The 16,380-nt window shown below is 49.6% G+C and overlaps 1 protein-coding gene across 2 annotated transcripts in view; it reads right to left on the bottom strand.

Moving 5' to 3' along the window:
• LOC140703819 (uncharacterized) overlaps positions 1-15,186 on the bottom strand; it is a 70,766-nt gene extending 55,580 nt beyond the window's left edge. Inside the window, exons 1-2 of one of the 2 annotated variants that reach the window (XM_072987761.2) lie at positions 14,849-15,117; positions 7,171-7,262 (exon numbers count right to left, since the gene is read on the bottom strand). The gene's annotated coding sequence lies outside the window, so the exon portion shown is untranslated. Of the gene's footprint in view, positions 1-7,170; positions 7,263-14,848 lie in introns of both variants that reach the window. The other variant, XM_072987760.2, reaches the window with a different exon arrangement.
• Between the last annotated feature and the right edge of the window lie 1,194 nt (positions 15,187-16,380).

Below are 16,380 nucleotides of genomic sequence, written 5' to 3' on the forward strand. Positions count from 1 at the left end.
TGTCCCCACCCCCCACCGCATGGTTAAATTGGGACTTCCCAGGAGAGCTCCCTCCATTTCCTCAGGAAGTTTTGTCTAGGAAGGAAGCCGAGGTACTGGCTTTATGGGCTTTTCTGGCTTATTCTCTCTGTCCCCACCCCCCACCGCATGGTTAAATTGGGACTTCCCAGGAGAGCTCCCTCCATTTCCTCAGGAAGTTTTGTCTAGGAAGGAAGCCGAGGTACTGGCTTTATGGGCTTTTCTGGCTTATTCTCTCTGTCCCCACCCCCCACCGCATGGTTAAATTGGGACTTCCCAGGAGAGCTCCCTCCATTTCCTCAGGAAGTTTTGTCTAGGAAGGAAGCCGAGGTACTGGCTTTATGGGCTTTTCTGGCTTATTCTCTCTGTCCCCACCCCCCACCGCATGGTTAAATTGGGACTTCCCAGGAGAGCTCCCTCCATTTCCTCAGGAAGTTTTGTCTAGGAAGGAAGCCGAGGTACTGGCTTTATGGGCTTTTCTGGCTTATTCTCTCTGTCCCCACCCCCCACCGCATGGTTAAATTGGGACTTCCCAGGAGAGCTCCCTCCATTTCCTCAGGAAGTTTTGTCTAGGAAGGAAGCCGAGGTACTGGCTTTATGGGCTTTTCTGGCTTATTCTCTCTGTCCCCACCCCCCACCGCATGGTTAAATTGGGACTTCCCAGGAGAGCTCCCTCCATTTCCTCAGGAAGTTTTGTCTAGGAAGGAAGCCGAGGTACTGGCTTTATGGGCTTTTCTGGCTTATTCTCTCTGTCCCCACCCCCCACCGCATGGTTAAATTGGGACTTCCCAGGACCGCGCGCCTAACGGCGCTCGAAACTGTCAAATACTCCTATTCTATCTACGATCCCATCTCCGTCGTTAACACGGTAGATATGCATGGCCTGTGGGAAGGTGGAGTTTTAGCTTTGAAGGAGGCTGAGCAGGAGAGCTTGTCAAATGGCGTGCTAAATCTTCAAATCCTATCTTTACCGAAATTTGATACATTGGAATGACAACAAACATAGAACACTTCCACACTATTAGAGAGGAGGCCGGGTAGGTGGGGCTCGTCAGCCCTGGAAGGCAGCCCATCTAGGAGAAGGAAAACTCCGACTTCAAACCTCCACTGCCTTGTGGCTATATCCACTTATGGAAAGGGCTTCAGGAGATAACCTCGAGGCAAAATCCGGAGCCGGAGTCCCGGAGGCAGTTTATATCATTCCGCCAACTCCTGCGACGTCACTGGAACCAATTGTACTGGCTCTTGCCTTTCCACTGGACAATTTCAGTGACGTGGAGAGGGGGATTTGCTGCTTGGGTAACAGCCTATCCTCCATACTATTTTACCCAGGCTTCGTGCTCTGGAGAGGACACTCCAGCTTCGCATACAGCGTCGAAACAACACGGGAAGTAGCAGTTACCGGTTATAAGTCCTTGCTCAATTGGCGTAGAGCATGACGCCAGGGGCTACTTCTGACGGTGGGAGAGGTCATTACACCTCACCAGGTAGATACCGCCCGCCTTAAGCTGGGCAGCCCCCAGCCAGTAAGGTGCTACCTCGCCACGGTCTGTTAACTTCACGGGGTGCGTGGGGTTTAGGGTCAAACCCGACAAGCAGATCGATAACTGTGCACCATGCAACAATCGTAAGAAAACGCCTGCCCTAAAGCTGGGCACCTGGAATGTACGGACAATGACCCCTGGCTTTCCTGACTACGGCTTTCCTAATGACCTGCAAGAAATAGACGATCTGCGCAAGACAGCTGTCATTGACATGGAACTGAGTAGACTGCAGATGGACATTGTTGCCCTGCAAGAGACAAGATTGCCAGACTCGGGATCTGTCAAGGAAAAAAACGTCTCATTCTTCTGGCAGGGAAAACCATCGAATGAGACCAGGGAATATGGTGTTGGCTTTGCAGTCAGAAATACTCTCCTGAGATGCATTGTTCCACCTACTGTGGGGAGTGAAAGAATCCTGTCTCTGCAGCTCCACTCATCAGCAGGACCAGTAACCCTCATTAGTGCATATGCACCAACACTGTCATCCACTCCAGAAGTGAAAGACAAATTCTATGACGATCTGGCAGCTGCTATCAAAAAAGTCCCTGAAAGAGAGGCACTGTTCATTCTTGGAGACTTTAACGCTAGAGTTGGTGCTGATCATAATTCTTGGCCCACTTGTCTAGGTCGCTTTGGCATTGGAAAGATGAATGAAAATGGCCAGCGCTTGCTGGAGCTTTGCTGCCATTATGGTCTTTGCGTCAGCAACACATTCTTTAACACGAAGCTGCAACACAGAGTTTCCTGGAGACATCCAAGATCCAAGCATTGGCATCAGCTCGATCTAATCCTCACTAGACGTTCCAGCCTTCCTAGTATTACGATCACACACAGTTACCAGAGTGCTGATTGTGATACTGACCACTCCCTGGTGTGTAGTAGAGTAAAACTGCGAACAAAGAGAGTATATCACACGAAAAAGGAAGGAAGACCACGTATTGACATCAGCAAGACTCGCGATCAAAGAAAAGTGAAAGAATTTGCCCAAGCACTTGAGGAAGCCCTTCCAGGTCCGGCTACTGCAAATGCACCTGAACGATGGGAACACTTCAAGAACACTGTCTATAACACCGCCTTGTCCACCTTTGGCAAGAAGACCCAAAAGGTGGCTGACTGGTTCGAAGCCCATTCAGAGGAGTTAATGCCAGCCATCGAGGTTAAGAGAAGAGCACTAGCAGCATACAAAGCCTGTCCTAGCGAGTACAACTTGCAAGCTCTTCGAGCTGCTCGCAGCCAAGTCCAACAGGCTGCCAGGAGATGCTCCAACGACTATTGGCTCCAGCTCAGCTCTCATATACAGTTAGCAGCGGACACAGGTAACATCAAAGGAATGTATGACGGTATCAAGCAGGCCTTAGGTCCAATACAGAAGAAATCTGCTCCCTTGAAGTCTGCTACAGGTGTGCTCATCCAGGACCGAGCACAGCAGATGGAACGCTGGGTACAGCACTACTCTGAGCTATATTCCAGAGAGAATGTAGTAACCGAAGAAGCATTAAATAACATTGAGTGCCTACCTGTCTTGGAAGAGCTGGACAGCGAACCAACCCTAGCAGAAATAAAAGCGGCCTTGGACTCCCTCGCCTCCGGCAAGGCACCTGGAAAGGATAACATCCCTGCTGAAGTGCTGAAATGCTGTAAGGAGATCATCACCACTGAACTGTACGAAATCTTTTGTCTCTGCTGGAGGGAAGGTGGAGTACCACAGGACATGAAGGATGCAAACATTGTCACATTGTACAAGAACAAAGGAGACAGGGGTGACTGCAATAACTACCGTGGCATCTCTCTTCTTAGCGTTGTAGGGAAGCTGCTTGCCCGTGTTGTTCTGAAGAGGCTCCAGGTGCTTGCAGACAGAGTCTATCCAGAATCACAGTGCGGATTTCGAGCTAATAGATCCACCACTGACATGGTATTCTCCCTCCGACAGCTGCAGGAGAAATGCAGGGAACAACAACAGCCGCTCTTAGTGGCCTTCATAGACCTTACAAAAGCATTTGATCTGGTTAGCAGGGATGGCCTTTTTAAAATACTTCCCAAGATTGGATGTCCACCTCGTCTCCTTAACATCATCAGATCTTTCCATGAGGGAATGAAAGGCACTGTAGTTTTTGACGGCTCAACATCAGACCCCTTTGACATCCGAAGCGGAGTGAAACAGGGCTGTGTCCTCGCACCAACACTTTTTGGGATCTTTTTTGCTGTCATGCTGAAGCATGCCTTTGGAACTGCAACCGAGGGTGTCTATCTCCGGACTAGATCAGACGGAAAGCTCTTTAATCTCTCCAGATTGAGAGCGAAGACCAAAGTCCAACTGAAATGCATGCGGGACTTCCTCTTCGCAGATGATGCAGCCATCGTTGCCCACTCTGCTGAAGACCTCCAACAACTCATGAATCGTTTCAGCAAGGCCTGCCAAGACTTTGGACTAACAATCAGCCTGAAGAAAACACAAGTCATGGGCCAGGGCGTGGACTCACCTCCTTCCATTACCATCTCTACACAAGAATTGGAGGTTGTTCATGACTTTGTGTACCTTGGCTCAACCATCTCTGACACCCTCTCTCTGGATGTCGAGCTGGATAAACGCATTGGCAAAGCAGCCACCATGTTCTCTAGACTCACAAAGAGAGTATGGCTCAATGAGAAGCTGACGACACATACAAAGATCCAAGTCTATAGAGCCTGTGTCCTAAGCACACTCCTGTACTGCAGCGAGTCCTGGACCCTTTGTGCACGGCAGGAGAGGAAGCTGAACACGTTCCATATGCGTTGCCTCCGACGGATTTTTGGCATCACCTGGCAGGACAAAGTCCCAAACAGAGTAGTCCTAGAACGAGCTGGAATTTTCAGCATGAATACATTGCTGAAACAGCGACGTCTACGTTGGCTTGGGCACGTCGTGAGAATGGCTGATGGTCGGATTCCAAAGGACCTCCTGTATGGAGAATTAGTGCAGGGAAATCGCCCCAGAGGGAGACCACAGCTGCGATACAAGGACGTCTGCAAGCGAGATCTGAAGGCCTTAGGAATAGACCTCAACAGATGGGAAACCCTGACATCTGAGCGTTCAGCCTGGAGGCAGGCACTGCATCGTGGCCTCTCCCAATTTGAAGCGACCCTTGCCCAGCAGGCCGAGGCAAAGAGGAAATCACAAAAGCAGCAAAACCAGGGAGCTGGACAGGGGACAGATTGGATTTGTCTTCAGTGTGGAAGGGATTGTCACTCTCGAATTGGCCTCCTCAGCCACACTAGACGCTGTTCCAAGTTCTCCACACAGAGCACGCTACCATAGTCTTTCGAGACTGAAGGATGCCTAACTAACCACTCTGATGGCAGAAAGAGGAGGAATTAAGGAACCTTGTAATGAGTGAAAGAGGAGAGTGCAAAAAACGGTCTGAAGCTCAACATCAAAAAAACAAAGATCATAGCCACTTGTCCCATCACCTCCTGGAAAATAGAAGGGAAAGATATGGAGGCAGTGACAGAGTTTACTTTCTTGGGCTCCATGATCACTGTAGATGGAGACAGCAGCCACAAAATTAAAAGACTCCTGCTTCTTGGGAGGAAAGCAATGACAAACCTTGACAACATCTTAAAAAGCAGAGACATCACCTTGCCAATAAAAGTCCGCATAGTCAAAGCTATGGTTTTTCCTGTAGTGATGTATGGAAGTGAGAGCTGGACCATAAAGAAAGCTGACCGCCGAAGAATTGATGCTTTTGAACTGTGGTGCTGGAGGAGGCTCCTGAGAGTCCCCTGGACTGCAAGGAGAACCTATCAATTCTAAAGGAAATCAACCCTGAGTGCTCACTGGAAGGGCAGATCCTGAAGCTGAGGCTCCAATACTTTGGCCATCTCATGAGAAGAGAAGACTCCCTGGAAAAGACCCTGATGTTGGGAAAGTGTGAAGGCAAGAGGAGAAGGAGATGGTTGGACAGTATCATCGAAGCAACCAACATGAATTTGACACAACTCCGGGAGGCAGTGGAGGATAGGAGGGCCTGGCATGCTCTGGTCCATGGGGTCACGAAGAGTCGTACATGACTGAACGACTAAACAACGACGACTGTGTCCTATTCTGGACACCACACTTCAAGAAGGATGCTAACAAATTGGAATAAGTTCAGAGGAGGCCAAGAGTGTTCCACCAATGGAGAAATTTTAGAAAGAGAAATTAAAAACATTAAGAAGAGCCCTGCTGGATCAGGCTGAGGGCCCATCTAGTCCAGCTTCCTGTATCTCACAGTGGCCCCACTGGATGCCTCTGGAAGCACGTAAGACAAGGTACCTGTCTATTGATGCAATTCCCCTGCATCTGAGATTCTATATCCCCATCATGGCTTGTCACCTGTGATGGACTTTTCCTCCAGAAATCTGTCCTATCCTGTTTTCAAAGCATCTAGGTCAGATGCCATCACCACATCCTGTGGCAAGGTGTTCCACAGACTAACAACAAGCTGGGTCAAGGAATATTTTCTTTTCTCTGTTCTCACTCTCCCAGCACTCCATTGGAGTGGATGTCCCCTGGTTCTGGGATTGTGTGAGAGGGAAAAGAGCTTCCCTCTCTCCACTTTAGCCATCCCTTGCATCAGTTGATATGTTTCCATTAAGTCCCCCCTCAGGCGCCTTTTCTCTAGACTCAAGAGTGCCAAACGCTGTCGCCTTTCCTCATCTGGGAGGCACCCCAGTCCAGTCATCATTTAAGGCACTCTCTTCTGTACCTTTTCATTTATTTAATTAACGTATTGTATTTATTTCCCACCCATCTGGTCAATTGACCACTCTGGGCAGCTAACAACACTTACAATAAAACAATTTAAATATAACATAAATATACAACATCAATAATCAATTAGTGAAGATGGAAAGAAAAAATAATTAAAAATCAAATAGTGGCTGGAGGGAAGGCCTGGTTAAACAACCCAGTTTTTAACTGGCTTTTGAAAATGCCCAGAGAAGGGGCCATACGAATCTCAGGAGGGAGTTTATTCCAAAGGCAAGGAGCCACTGCCGAGAAGGCCCAGTTTCTTGTTTTTTTCTTCCGGGCCTCCCTTGGCATCAGGCTCCTCAACCTCACCTCCTGGCTAGATCGAGTGGTATGGGTAGATTTTGATGGGAGTAGGCATTCCGGCAAATATCGAGGCCCTAAACTGTTTAAAGCTTTATAAGTTAGCATTAATACTTAGAAATCAGCGTGGAACCAAATGGGCAGCCAATGCAAAATGGCCAGAATGGTAGAGATATGATGGTGTTTCCTCACCCCACTGAGAAGTCTGGCTGCCGCATTCTGCACGATTTGGAGCTTCCGCATCAACCTTAAAGGTAGCTCCACATAGAGTGCATTACAGTGGTCTAATCTCAAGATTACAAGTGCATGTACCAAAGTGGTGAGCGCCCCAAAAGCAAGATAGGGACGCAGCTGGGCAATCCACCACAGATGGAAATTGGCAGAACGGATCACTGACTCCACCTGGGTTTCCATGATGAATGCCGGGTCTAGATGGATCTCCAAGGTGTGAACCTTGCTCTTTGTGGTGAGAGTCGTCCCCCCAAATAAGAGGCAGTTTCTGAAACCAGTGATGGTGGGGCCACCCACTCTCAGTACCTCCGTCTTGTCCGGGTTCAGCCTCAGCCCATTCTCCTGCATCCATTGCAGTACAGCCTCCAAGCAGCGCTGAAGGGACAGAACGGCATCTTCTGCAGTTGGTGAAAAGGAGATGTAGAGCTGGGTGTCATCAGTGTACTGATGGCACAAAGCTCCACACTTCCTGATGACCCCACCCAGCAGCCTCATATAGATATTAAACAGCATTCGGGAGATAATGAAGCCCTGCAGAACCCCACAATTGAGACTCCACGAGGCCAAAAGACTCTCCCCAAGCTGTACTCTCTGAGGACGATCCTCCAAGAAGGATCGGAGCCAGGCCAGCGCCAGACCACCAATTCCCAACTCTGAGAGCCTCCTCAGTAGGATACCATGGCCGACGGTATCAAAGGTGGCTGAGATATCGAGGAGGACCAGCAGAGACGTTTTCCCTCTCTCAGCCTCTCTCAATAGGTCATCTAACAGCACAACCAATGCTATTTCTGTACCATGGTGCGGCCTGAAACCCGACTGGAATGGATCCAGGGCATGAGCCTGAAGCTGATCGGCCACCACCCTTTCCACCACTTTGCTAATGAAAGAAATGTTGGCGACAGGCCTATAATTGCCAGTTTCGTCCGCCACCAAACTAGGTTTCTGCCTTAAACTTTTCCAGTTCCACCACGTCTTTTTTTGAAGTGCGGTGACCAGAACTGTACACAATACTCCAGGCGCGGCCTTACCATTGTTTTGCAAACTGGCATTATCATGTTGGCTTTTTTATTTTTCAGTCCCCCTTTTAATGATCCCTAGCGTGGAATTGGCCTTCTTCACCGCCGCCGCACCCTTTCATTGAGCAGGCCACCAGCACATGAAGATCTCTTTCCTGATATCTCATGGACAGATCAGAACCTATGAGCTGACTGTTACATAACAGCACTGATGTTACCTGTCTGTCATGGGTTTGGAGGGAAAGTTCCATCCTATGGGGAGTGGAAGGCGGGACATCAGGAGGAGGGGCTGTACTGTATAAATATGTGATGCCTGTGTGGTGAGATGGAGATGCTGAGACAGACACTGTGAGACACTGGGTTGTGACGAAGCAGCAGCTGGGAAGAAGAAGCTGTTGTGGGAGTCTGTGTGTCAGACAGGGTACTACTGTGTGTCAGAGTACCAACCTGATAGGTTCAGGTGTCTGTTGGTTAGCCAGAACTGATAGGTTCAGGGTCTGTGTTTTAAGTTAAGGGTTCTGGGTGAACCAAACTGTATGCTTGTATGAGTGAGAATAAGCCACGTTACTTTATCCTATTCACCTGATTGTTTATTTTTCCCTGTGTGTATTTAAATAAACCTTATTCTTTTTATTGTTTAAAAATCCATCCCTGGTCTGTGTGACTTCTTAAAGGGAATGGTTGGTGGCAGCTTAGTGTAACTGTGTGACATATCCCAGTAGGTCTGGGTTTGTCACATTGATTGGTGTCCAGCGTGTGGGATACGACTGGTCCAGTTGTCCAGCGGTCCAGCAAAGCCTTGGCAGGTGTGCCCAGAGCAAGGGGGGTCTAGTCAGGGACAGTCTGAGGCGCGTAGGTAATCTTCTAGGTGTACCTCACGGGGAGGTGCGCTAGTAGAAGAACGTGCCAACTGGGGAGACTTAGATTAAGGTGCTCTGAGGCAGCCTAGTTTTGGCGGGAAAAAGCTGAGGAAAAACTGCGTAGCAACAGCGAGCTAGCTTGCCAGCTGAGAGGCCCAGCAGAGGGGGGTAGGCTCTGACTCGATACTGTTGCAAATTTAGTGCTGAAGAACAGCAGCAATCTCTGGGGAGAGCTGGTTCTGAGGCAAAAAGGAAAAAAGTGGTCGTTTTATTCTGAGGCTTGACTTTTTAAAGCAGCCTGTTCTGAGGGGGGATTATGCCCTTGACTCGAAGCCAAGTAGCAGACATGAGTGAAGTGAAAGACCCCCAGATTGACCAAGGTTCTGAGGATGAATTTGGCTCAGTGCAGGGTGACAGCACAGGAGAGCAGAACCCAGAACTCAGAAAATTGATCCTAGCCCAACAGCATGAACTGAGGGTGAGAGAAATGGAGGAAAGGTTAGAGAGAGAAAGAATGGAGGAAAGAGAGAAACAGCGGCAATTTGAAATAGAGAGATTGGAGAGAGAAGAAAGAATGGAGAGAGAGAAAATGGCGTTTGAATTAAGAAAACTGGAACTGATGAACCAGAACAATAATAATAATAGGGATTCTGAGGGAGGCCAATTGTCTAAAGCTGACCTGAAGAAATTCCCTGTGTACCACAAGGGAGATTGTCCTGAGGTGTTCTTTTCCTTAGTGGAAAGAGCGTTTGTGGACTTCTCAGTGAGGGAAACTGAGAAGATGACCATCATGCGATCTTTAATAAGTGGTAGCCTGGCTGAGGTTTATGCCGAGATGCCTGAGGAACTGATGAAAGATTTTGCAGAGTTTAAAAAACTGGTGTTTGCCAGACATGGGATAAATGCAGAGCAGCTGAGACAAAGATTCAGGTCCCTCACTAAAAAACCAGAACAGACTTTTACCCAAGTGGGGGCCCAATTGGTGAGGCTGCTTGAGAAATGGCTATCGCAGGAAGGGACAGAGACCTATGAGCAGCTTAAAGACTTGATAGCACTGGAACAGTTCTATTCAATCCTGCAGGGGGAATTGAAATTCCAGGTGAGGGAAAGGAAACCGAAATCTGTGGCAGCAGCCGCAGAGATCGCAGATTTTATTTCCCAAATAAGAAAGCCCTTGGGTGAGGGGAAATCTGTAGGTAAACCCAAAGAAACCTACAGCAAGTACTCTCAGGGACCAGGGAAAAGCCAGCAAGGGGGAGGGGCCCATGGTGAAGGGAAGCCCTCAGACATGAAACAAAGACCTCAGATTTTGGAGGGAAAACCAAAACAAGATGACAGAGAATCAAAATACACCAGAAAATGTTATTTCTGTCAGGGAAAGGGTCATCTAATCTCAGAGTGTGAGAAATTAAAGCAGCTAAAAGGAATGGTGCCTCAGAATTCTAGTGGGACCAAGCCAAAAGCTGTGTTCTGTGTCCAGAAAGAGCAAGGCTCAGTCTCACTGAGGGAGCCGGTTGCCATGACTACTCAGTCTGGAACAGCTACCTCTGCTGATCAGGCTGAGGAAAATGGTCCTCTTATAGAGGTAAAGCGCTGCTTGCTGATAAAAACAGATTCTCAGTTGTTTGAGACAGCAGGGGTGGACGTAGGAATACTTGACCGTCAGTATAGGGGGCTGCGGGACACTTGTTCCCAGGTAACCCTGTGCCATCCAGATATCATCCCTAGGGAGTTTATAATCCCAAATGAGAGCATGAAGGTGGCAGGGATTGAGGGGCAGGTAATCTCTCTGCCAGTAGCAGAGGTACCTGTCAACTTTCAAGGCTGGAGGGGAGATTGGCGGCTAGCGATTTCATCGACTCTGCCAGCAGCCGTGCTCGTGGGAAATGACCTGGCTGAACATGTGAAACGGGTGCTAGTGATTACACGCTCACAAGCCACCACAGGGACAGTTCAGGGGGGTAATGATGAGCCAGAGACGGAAGCAGAGGGGAGTTCAGAAGCTGTGGTGGAAACCTTAACCACAGACAGCAGATTTGGACAGGAGCAAAAGGCAGACGCCACTCTCCAAAAGTGTTTTGAACAGGTGACTGACGCCCAGCTAACACCTGAAACCCCAGTGAGATTTCTGGAGAAAAAGGGGATTTTATATAGAGAGACCCTGAGGAATATCTCAAAAGGGGGAGATGGGATCAGAAGTCAGCTGGTGGTACCTGAAAAGTATCGCCCCATGATCTTACAAAGGGGTCACTCTGACATGTCTGCTGCACACTTAGGGGTGAAAGGGCCCCTTGATTTGATCAAACAAGATTGGGAGCAGATCACCCAGGATGACCCACAAGACGTTGTGACTTACATAGACACCTTGATGAATGACCTAAAGCGAAATCTAGAGCTGGCAGCAGAAAACCTGCAAGCTCAGAAGGTCAGACAGAAAACATGGTATGACCACAAAGCTAGAGAGAGGCACTTTGACCCAGGGGAGGAAGTGCTTTGGCTTAGGCCCTGCAGAGAGAATAAACTGCAGCTCAAATGGGCAGGACCATATAGGGTCATTTCCAAGATGTCAGACCTGAACTACCTAATAGAGCAGGAGGAGAACCAAGCAAGGAGGGTGGTTCATGTGAATGCCCTAAAACCCTACTACAGAGGGGAACAGAGGGTTTTATTCGCGATAAAAGCAGCTGAGAGTGAGGAAGCTGAATTACCCTTCTGGGAGGGTAGAGGGGAAGTAAAATACAACCCAGAGGAGGTAAAGATCAGTCCTGCACTCACCCAAGACCAGCAGCAAGAACTAAAAATGCTGCTTAGTAAATATCAACAGGTGTTTTCCAACAAGCCGGGGATAGTGAAGGGAGTGATGCATCGGATCCACACAGGGGATGCACCCCCGCAGGCAGTATCCCCATACCGAGTAACGGGACCCTACAGGGACAAGGTGCGGAAGGAGCTGGACGAGATGCTTAGGGAGAACATAATCGTCCCCTCTTCTAGTCCTTGGTCCTCTCCGATAGTCCTTGTGGACAAGCCTGATGGGAGCATTAGGTTTTGTGTTGATTACAGGAAATTAAACCGTGTAACCACTCCTGATGCCTACCCAATGCCCAGGCTAGACAACCTGATTGAAACCATAGGGGGTTGTCGGTTCATCTCATCATTGGACCTGGTAAAGGGATATTGGCAATTAAGAATTGATCCCAGGGATCAAGAAAAGACTGCCTTTTGCAGCCCTTTTGGTCTCTATGAGTTTCGAGTCCTGAGCTTTGGTCTCAGAAATGCACCAGCCACATTCCAAAGGCTGATGGACCAGACCTTGGCAGGGCTCAGTGACTTTACAGTGGCCTACATTGACGACATAGGGATCTTCAGTAATACCTGGGAAGATCACCTGATACACCTGGAATTAGTGCTGCAGAGGTTAAGTGCAGCAGGGCTAACAGTAAAGGCCAGCAAGTGTCAGCTGGGTAGCCCAGAAATAAAATACTTGGGTCACATGGTAGGGGGAGGAGTGATAAAACCCCTGGAGGCCAAAATAGAAGCAGTTCGTGATTGGCCTAGACCCAACACCAAGAAAAAAGTCAAATCATTTCTTGGGTTGGTGGGCTACTACAGAAAGTTCATCCCGAGGTTTAGCGAGATTGCGGCTCCGCTGACCGATCTGACGAGGAAGAAGGCTGATGACCGCATCCCGTGGACCAGCGACTGTGAGGCGGCGTTCCAGAGGTTGAAGGAGGCGTTAATCAACTATCCTGTCCTGCGTGCTCCAGACTTCGACCGGGAGTTCATCATCTACACAGATGCGTCTAACAGCGGGGTAGGAGCAGTTCTGTGCCAGGAGGATGAGAATGGTGACCAGCATCCGGTGTCCTACCTGAGTAGGAAACTTCAAAAAGGTGAGAGACATTTGGCAACCGTGGAGAAGGAGTGTTTGGCCATAGTCTACGCGATCCAGAAGGCCAAGCCTTACATCTGGGGAAGACATTTTGTTCTGTGTACTGACCATTCACCATTGCAATGGTTAAAGACAATGAAAACCCACAATAGCAAACTTATGAGGTGGGCTTTAAACCTACAGGACTATGACTTTGAAGTGAAGGTGGTCAGAGGGTCAGTGAACTGTGTTGCTGACGCCTTATCAAGAAGACCTGAAGAATGAAGACGGCGAAAGAACATGGACTATATATATATATTGGTGATAAAAAGTTAAATGTACCTGTTTTTGAATTGGTTTGTATGAATAAAGGTAAATTGATGTAATGTAGATGGTAAATGTTTAAATGCCTATTTGCTATGGTTTAACTTAGAATGTAAGTATAAGTAAGTATAATATGGTATGTATAACTGTTGTTGTGTATTTTACCCAGGTTGTTTTTTGGTGAAAAGCACGTTAGCTTTCCCCCTACAAAACAACTTATAAAGAGGGGAGGTGTTACATAACAGCACTGATGTTACCTGTCTGTCATGGGTTTGGAGGGAAAGTTCCATCCTATGGGGAGTGGAAGGCGGGACATCAGGAGGAGGGGCTGTACTGTATAAATATGTGATGCCTGTGTGGTGAGAGGGAGATGCTGAGACAGACACTGTGAGACACTGGGTTGTGACGAAGCAGCAGCTGGGAAGAAGAAGCTGTTGTGGGAGTCTGTGTGTCAGACAGGGTACTACTGTGTGTCAGAGTACCAACCTGATAGGTTCAGGTGTCTGTTGGTTAGCCAGAACTGATAGGTTCAGGGTCTGTGTTTTAAGTTAAGGGTTCTGGGTGAACCAAACTGTATGCTTGTATGAGTGAGAATAAGCCACGTTACTTTATCCTATTCACCTGATTGTTTATTTTTCCCTGTGTGTATTTAAATAAACCTTATTCTTTTTATTGTTTAAAAATCCATCCCTGGTCTGTGTGACTTCTTAAAGGGAATGGTTGGTGGCAGCTTAGTGTAACTGTGTGACATATCCCAGTAGGTCTGGGTTTGTCACACTGACAAGTAAAGTTTTGATTGTTTTAAAAAAAGCAGCATCTTGTATGATGTCATTACAATGTCTGCCAGGGGCGGAGAAGAACAGGTTGGGTCAAGCCCATCTCCGTGGCCTCTCTGTCCCTCGACATTGGCTACGGGAGACCTGGGGGTGGCGGCCCCCTCGCCAAAAGGCTCCTGGGACTGCCAGTGACGGGGCTCAAATGCTATGATATCCAAACTGCAGAAAGAAACAGCATTCTGCTGATGGGAGAGTAGATGGCTGGATAGCTCTGGGGTTCAGGATCAGTGGCTGGGGAGCCGGAGGCTGGGAGTTCAATTCCCCCCCCCCCATGGGCCACCTCCCGCGAGAAGAGCCAGCCGGGGCGGGCCTTGGCCCAGCTCCTCCGTTCCCAAGAGAAGGAAAAGACGAAACCACTTCTGAGGACTCTCTCTCTGGGAAACTTTGGGGAAAGGGTCACCCAAGTCAGAACAAGTTTGATGATGATGATGGGTGTTTTAATAGTATGGCGGTGCCTCGGATGGCACTCAAAAGAGCTCACCCGCCTTGCAAAGGTTGGAGGGATCTGGCGTTTGATCTCTTCTCATTCAGTCCCGGGAAGAACCGGGAGAGATCAGATCACTCTCCCCTCCCCACTCCCTGGGAGAAGAGAAGAAGCCAAAGGATCCCTCTGGAGAGATCCCGGGAGGAAGGAAGAGGAAAAGGCTTTCCCTCTGGAAGGCGGCCTTTCACCTGCTTCCATCCGGTGGGCCAGAGAATAGAGCAGCAGGTGAAGGAAAAAAGCTGGGAGGGAAGGAGGGAGGGACCTTTTGTGAGCCCCCCCCATTCACGCACCAAACACACACACACAGGTAGTGGACATGGGGGGAGGGGAATCTCCCTGCTTCGCGGGGGGGGGGATTCCCCGAGCTCCCACCTTCCACCCCCCCCCCCGCGGAATATCCCCAACTAGGAGAGACTCCGGGAGGGAAGGGGGGGGTAATTCGGGAGAACCCCCAAAAAGGGAAGGGGGGGCGGATTTGCCATCTGGAGTGAAAAGAGCCCCTCCCCCCTCTTTGGGGGGGTTGTTTGCTTTCCTTTAAAAAAAAAACCCAAATATTATGCACCCTTCCCACCCCCCACCCCCATATGGCTCACCTCCTTGCAAGTCCTGCGGAGAGAAACTCCGGAGGAGACGCCTCGGAGACCATAGAGATGAGAAGGACAGATGTTCCCTCCCCCACCGCTTCCGGTTCCGGTTTGGAGAACGGTCCAAAAGGGGAACGAGCTCCTCTCTCCTGTTTCGTAGCTCTAGGTTCTCTTCCTCCAACCCCCCCCAAAGGGTTTCATGAAGGGAGGGGAGGGGGGCGAAGAGGCATTAAGAAAAGGGGGGTCTGGAAGGCATACCCTCCATTGTTATCATCATCATCTTCCGTCGCCTGCTCTCAGCCTCCCCCCCCCCCCCGGGCTCTTCATTCAAGGAAACCTCCCTTCCGGGGACCCTAGAGTTACGAAAGACTTAGAGGAGCCCCCTCCTGGTGCGCTTTTCAAACGGTAACCGGAAGCTGAAACAGCGCGCTGTGCCTCTTCTTCTGCCCCCCCCCTCAGGTCTTTGGGAATCCACTTTCCGAAGAGGGTCTCCTCGGGAGTTTCTGGCAGCACTTTCGGTGCATCCCGTGTATTGGGTGGGGAGGAGATCTTCATGCATTTCGGACGGGGGGGGGAGGAAAGACTTCTCTTTGTGCAAAAGGCTTTGCAATGCAGGTTGTCCCTCCCCCTGTGGGGGATCTTCTGGGGGGGATCTTCAGGGGGGAGAGGGGATCCAGGGTGGGGGAGAGGAGGGGGACCCATATCTCCTCCGAGCAAAGCACCCGGGTGCATGCGATCGCCCCCTCCTCATTGGAGACCTAACCCACCCACCCCCAACAAGCACAAATTTTTGCCCTGAATCCTGCAGGCACCGGTGGGTGTAAATACTGTAAACAGAATGGAAGAAAAGTAACTTGGCTCTTCCCCCTTTCTTCCCTCACCCCCCCCGTAGGGAAATCCCAGCCCCTCCCACTTTCCCAAATCTTGGAAAAGGCTGCAAGTGTCCCTCCCCTCCCCCCGGGGAAAGGGGCCAAGAAGGAAGCCTGCCTCTTCAGGACACACAGCTGTGTCCACCTCCCTCTCAGGAAAATGAGTTGGGGAGCTTTGACAGCCCCTTTCCTTTGAAACAGGGACTGAAGGGGAAGGCGGCAGATGATGATGATGATGATGATGATGATGATGATGATGATGATGATGATGATGATGATGATGATGGTGAAGTAGGTCAGGAAAAGATGAGGAGGAAAAAGGGGCTAGAGAGGGAGGGAGAGAAGATGCCCCCCCACACAAGGGTTTTGAAAATAAAACATAGGAAGGGACTGAAGTTGGGGGTGGGTGGGTGGGCAGGAAATGGGGAAAGGTTTTTTGGGGGCGGTGGGGTGGTTGTGGAAATGAGAAGAGAGCCAGAAGGAGGTAGATGAAGGCGGGGGTCCAGGGTTTGGCCCTTGGGGAGGGGGAGGCAGGGCCAAGAGAGGGAGGGAGGGAGCAGATCTGACATCTGGGGGAGGTGCTCCCCTTCTCCAAAGACCAGAGAAAGGCATCACAGGAGACTTTCTCCCTCCGGGGCCAACTCCCCCCTCCCCCATCCAAGCCTGGTTTGG

The sequence above is a fragment of the Pogona vitticeps genome, chromosome 2, assembly GCF_051106095.1.
Source record: "Pogona vitticeps strain Pit_001003342236 chromosome 2, PviZW2.1, whole genome shotgun sequence".
In the NCBI taxonomy this organism is placed as follows: Eukaryota; Metazoa; Chordata; class Lepidosauria; order Squamata; family Agamidae; genus Pogona; species Pogona vitticeps.